The 6,335-nt window shown below is 31.5% G+C and overlaps 1 long non-coding RNA gene across 1 annotated transcript; it reads left to right on the forward strand.

Moving 5' to 3' along the window:
- The first annotated feature begins 947 nt into the window (after nt 1–947).
- Nucleotides 948–1,399, forward strand: LOC128280047 (uncharacterized). The gene is made up of 2 exons (XR_008270278.1): nt 948–1,230; nt 1,266–1,399. It is a non-coding gene; the product is annotated as an uncharacterized LOC128280047 (long non-coding RNA).
- The last annotated feature ends 4,936 nt before the right edge of the window (nt 1,400–6,335 follow it).

Raw genomic sequence — 6,335 nt, forward strand, 5'->3', positions numbered from 1 at the left:
GAATTTGATGTTGCCATAGAAGGGAAAAGTGATCATCATGTCATAAAACATAAGAATAAGGGATGAAGTTTAATTCCCAAGCCTAGGGGCAAAAGTGTAAATATGCAAAAGTTTAGGGTAAAATTGTAATTTTTCCAAAGTTTGAGTTATGGACTGTTTTGAATAGTACATTAATTAAATAAGTAAAATATGATGATTTAGATCCCGGAAAACTAGATTTGAACCTAGAATGAGAGAAAATCGAAAATTGAGAAAGTTGGTAAAATGGCCGTTTTAATATCAATGTAAGTTCATATGTATAATAAGTATTAATTTATGCATGTTTCAATGTAAAATTGATATATTTACTATGATCTCCGAGGTGTTGAAAGTATGTAAGTTGGTATGATAATAATACAACAATAATGTCTTTGTAATTTATATTTGAAAGTTAAATTTAGTGAATTAATTGAATTATGTTAAATTAAATGATTATGGTGCCAAGTTTATGAATTGATTTAAAATATGTCTATGGTACATGAAGTGCATTGAATTATCATACATAAATGTGATTTCTATGATTATGGATATTATGGGAAATTGTAAGTTCATATGATTTTAATAAGACAATGTGTAATTTAATGTTATTATGTTGATATTAAATGAGATGTAAGTTTATATGTAAGTAATACATTACTATTACTTGTATTATGATATTTTATAAAAATATTGGAAATATGTTTGTGGATAATTACTTGATTGGTGAAATTGTTGGAAAAGAGAGAAATCCGATTGAACCTTCAAAAGATTGGATGATACTGAGATGGTATGTAGCTAGGTCACATGTATAGTCTTGAGTGCACATCATGTGTACAAGAGAGCTACAAGACATTATGATGTAGTTAGGTCGCATGGGTGATACTATGTGTACACCATGTAGACAAGAGAGCTACGGGATATATGTAGCTAGGTCGCATGCGTGGTTCCAAGTGAAGGACACCATGTAGACAAGAGAGCTACGAGATAAACTGGCTAGGTCACATGGGTGGTACTAAGTGTTCACCATGTGTACAAGAGAGCCGAACTATATGATGGGTGGAGCTATGTGCTGAAACCACCAAGTATCGAGGATTGATCCGAAGTGTTCAACGGGAGACTCTCTAAGTATTGCTTTGTGAGTTTTGTGATGAATATGTGCAGGAACTTGGTTATGTGAATGATGTGTTCATTAAGTGACCAGGATGTGGTAAGGTGATGTGTTCATTAAGTGACCAGGATGTGGTAAGGTTATAAACAAGTAAGTTATACATGAGGATGATTTTATGGTGATCTTGTGATCATGGGCCTATACTTGTGATGTATGAAATGTGGTGAAAATGATTTGTGATATAAATGTTAAAATGAGGTTAATACAAAGAAAGTGTGAAAGAGTGAATTAGCAATAAAACTGTTTTGGACAGTAGCAGTGACGTGATTTTGAAAAATCACCAAAAATATTATAAATTGAATCAGAAATTGAATGAGATATCAAATTAAAGCTTAATGAGTCTATTTTCATATAAAAGAAACATAGAAAGAAAAGGAGTTCTATATTTTGATATATTTATGTTTTCGTGAGACTGATTCAGAATGATTACGTGATCCCCTGTTCTGACTTTGGGAAATCACAAAAATTTGGAGAAAAATAATTAGAGGCTCAAAATTATATTTTTAAAATCAATAATGAGTCTATTTTCAAGATAAATCAACAAGAACATTATCCGAGTTCTGTACTATGAGATAATTATTTTTTAGTGAAGAGAGGTCAGAACTGTCAGAAAGTGAAACAGGGGAAATTTTAATGAATAAACTGTACTAATTGGATAAACCAAAAATTATGAAAATTTTATGGTGGAACAATATGTGAGTCTAGTTTCAGGGGAAATTTACGGATCTTAATTTGGAGCTCTGTAGCTCGAATTATAAATAATTAAATGACTATGACTCGTGTAGACAGTTTGATGTGAACATTTATTAGTAAATTGTGAAATCGTACTTACAAGAATGCTATATACATTAAGGATGTGGTATGGAGAGGAGGAGGAGGAAAATAAATATATGTGGAATACATGGAAACTATGGTATATGAAATATTGATATAATGAAATAAATGATATGTGTTTATAAGAAAACAAAAAGAGAATGTTATGTATCATGATATGTATATATATATATATATATATATATGACTAGTCTCAATGTAATGCTTGTTGGGTATGGAATTGAATTGAAATGTTTCAGACAAACATGCTATTTGGCGCATCTGAGTCGTGGTATTTTATAAAGATATGATCTAGCTTTAAATATGAATGCTTGATGATTAAGTGAAGATATTTGGTAAGATGATAATCTTGGTATAAATGTATAAGTGGTACTATAATAAACAAGGTAAAATGAGTATGAGAGACACATGTATGATGACATACAAATGCTATGTTTGTGGTTTAATTGAGGATGTTTAATCATTAAATGAATACCATGTTATATGCTTTTGATTTTGTATAAGTGTGTAAGAGATCAAGGTTGACCAAAGTTTGGAAAATAGCCTATGTATATTCCACATGTGCAGAGACACGACCATGTGTCTCAAAGTGTATGGAACACGACTTTGGGACACGGTGTGTGGAGCCTTAAAGCATGAAATTTCCAAGATTTTCGTAAGTTCTCGGTTTAGTCCCAAACCCTTTCTAAAGTATGTTTTGGGCTCAGAGACTCAAATAAGGGACTATGTGTAAGAGAATGAACGCTTTGAAATATGAATAAAATTTTATGGCTCGTATTTTAGTTTAATGTTTGTATGTTTGTCCAGTAACGCCTGCACCTTAACCCTCCTCGGATACGGGTAAGGGGTGTTACATTTAGTGGTATCAGAGCAGGTTTAGTCGATTCTCGGACTAACATAGCAAGTGTAAGAGTTTAGTTATACATGCCACAAATATGTGATAGTGTGATGTCTCCGACACTAATAAGGACTATTTTATTTAAAATGAAATATTCTCCAACCGAGCTACATCTGACCATTTGATAGCGATATTGAAGTATTTGAATAAAGTGTAGCTATGATGTGTTAAACTTGGAAAGGTATGAATAAGAATTCGTGATATATGTATATGTGATAATATGTGTGATGAAAGTTTATATAGTGATATATTTATTCATATTTGTTTGGCCTTCATATGCTGTTGCATGCTTGACTAAATTAATTAGTAAATGTGATGATTAAAGTTATTCAAAATTCATAGAATGTATGAGTGAGTGCACTTGTTTGAAATAAGATAATTGGGAATTTTATGTAAGATGTATGAATAATAAATTGTTTGAAGTGGATAGTATGATTATAATGACATATGCGGATAATGAAAAAATGTGTCATATAGATATATGTCGAATCGAGTTAGAGATGCACGACCTCACCCCTTACCGATGAGGTGTATATAACGGAAATTCATGAGAATCATGTTGACTATGTTCCTAAGTGTGGAATCAAAGAGTTCAAGTGATAAAATAATTATAGATATGACCGAGTCCGAGAATGGTTGACAAGTGAAGGACAGAGTTAGAGAAATATCGAGTTTCTCGAGTTATCTTGGGATTCAAATTGATGATAGAGTGTTTCGAAAGTATCGTCTTGAAAAAATTAGTTAGTAATGCTGGAAATTATGAGAAAGATACTAAACTCATTCCGTGAGATTTTCGAGGACGAAAATCTCGAAAGGGGAGAGTTGTAATAGCCCAAAATTGGGTCTAGTTGGAACAGAGGTTTCGGGACCACAAAATTTGAGATATAAATAATTATTTTATGATTATTTTGAGGTCTATGATATGATTGCATGATTGTGTGAAAATTTCATGAATAAATTCTATACATAAAGTGCTTAATTCGAAGTTAGGGACTAAATTGAATAAGTTGCAAAACTTGCATTCTAGAAGTTTCTAATATGAAATTGATTTGAAATATTAATTAGGAGGTCTTAAATAGAAATTTGACCAATTTCTAAGTTATGGACAAAAATTGGACATGGATGGAATTTTTGGAAAGTTTAGTAGTAAGGGTATTTTGGTCATTTAGGGGTAAAATGAATTAAAATACAAAATTAAAAGCCAATTTTGCTCATCTTCTTCATCATGGACGTGTATACCAAGGGAGACTCCATGGCTAGGGTTTTCAAGCTTCCCAAGCTCAATTGTAAGTCTGTTCTAACCCCGTTTTTCAAGTTCTTTACGTTTTTGGAGTCCCGGTAACTTGATTTAGCTTATGCTAGAATAATTCAACCTAGGGTTCATATTTGGAAAAATACACATAGGTAAAATTTGTGTATTCTGGTGTTTTATGATACAATATGAGGTTTTAAATTATGTTAGAGAACTTGTGCTACTTGGTTTTAAGTGAAAACGAGCAAAATGGCTTAATTGGTAAAAATACCTAATAGTCATAAATATATGTTGGAGTGAGAATTTGATGTTGCCATAGAAGGGAAAAGTGATCATCATGTCATAAAACATAAGAATAAGGGATGAAGTTTAATTCCCAAGCCTAGGGGCAAAAGTGTAAATATGCAAAAGTTTAGGGGTAAAATTGTAATTTTTCCAAAGTTTGAGTTAAGGACTGTTTTGAATAGTACATTAATTAAATAAGTAAAATATGATGATTTAGATCCCAGAAAACGAGATTTGAACCTAGAATGAGAGAAAAATCGAAAATTGAGAAGGTTGGTAAAATGGCCGTTTTAATATCAATGTAAGTTCATATGTATAATAAGTATTAATTTATGCATGTTTCAATGTAAAATTGATATATTTACTATGATCTCCGAGGTGTTGAAAGTATGTAAGTTGGTATGATAATAATACAACAATAATGTGTAATTTATATTTGAAAGTTAAATTTAGTGAATTAATTGAATTGTGTTAAATTAAATGATTATGGTGCCAAGTTTATGAATTGATTTAAAAATATGTCTATGGTACATGAAGTGCATTGAATTATCATACATAAATGTGATTTCTATGATTATGGATATTATGGGAAATTGTAAGTTCATATGATTTTTAATAAGACAATGTGTAATTTAATGTTATTATGTTGATATTAAATGAGATGTAAGTTTATATGTAAGTAATACATTACTATTACTTGTATTATGATATTTTATAAAAATATTGGAAATATGTTTGTGGATAATTACTTGATTGGTGAAATTGTTGGAAAAGAGAGAAATCCGATTGAACCTTGAAAAGATTGGATGATCTGATGGTATGTAGCTAGGTCACATGTATAGTCTTTGAGTGCACATCATGTGTACAAGAGAGCTACAAGACATTATGATGTAGTTAGGTCGCATGGGTGATACTATGTATACGCCATGTAGACAAGAGAGCTACGGATATATGTAGCTAGGTCGCATGTGTGGTTCCAAGTGAAGGACACCATGTAGACAAGAGAGCTACGAGATAACCGGCTAGGTCACATGGGTGGTACTAAGTGTTCACCATGTGTACAAGAGAGCCGAACTATATGATGGGTGGAGCTATGTGCTGAAACCACCAAGTATCGAGGATTGATCCAAGTGTTCAACGGAGACTCTCTAAGTATTGCTTTGTGAGTTTTGTGATGAATATGTGCAGGAACTTGGTTATGTGAATGATGTGTTCATTAAGTGACCAGGATGTGGTAAGGTGATGTGTTCATTAAGTGACCAGGATGTGGTAAGGTTATAAACAAGTAAGTTATACATGAGGATGATTTTATGGTGATCTTGTGATCATGGGCCTATACTTGTGATGTATGAAATGTGGTGAAAATGATTTGTGATATAAATGCTAAAATGAGGTTAATACAAAGAAAGTGTGAAAGAGTGAATTAGCAATAAAACTGTTTTGGACAGTAGCAGTGACGTGATTTTGAAAAATCACCAAAAATATTATAAATTGAATCAGAGACTGAATGAGATATCAAATTAAAGCTTAATGAGTCTATTTTCATATAAAAGAAACATAGAAAAAAAGGAGTTCTATATTTTGAGATATTTATGTTTTCGTGAGACTGATTCAGAATGATTACGTGATCCCTGTTCGACTTTGGAAAATCACAAAATTTGGAGAAAAATAATTGAGGCTCAAAATTATATTTTAAAATCCATAATGAGTCTATTTTCAAGATAAATCAACAAGAACATTATCCGAGTTCTGTACTATGAGATAATTATTTTTAGTGAAGAGAGGTCAGAACTGTCGAAAGTGAAACAGGGAAATTTTAATGAATAAACTGTACTAATTGGATAAACCAAAATTATGAAAATTTTATGGTGGAACGATAT

Source organism: Gossypium arboreum, chromosome 1, assembly GCF_025698485.1.
Source record: "Gossypium arboreum isolate Shixiya-1 chromosome 1, ASM2569848v2, whole genome shotgun sequence".
Taxonomy (NCBI): Eukaryota; Viridiplantae; Streptophyta; class Magnoliopsida; order Malvales; family Malvaceae; genus Gossypium; species Gossypium arboreum.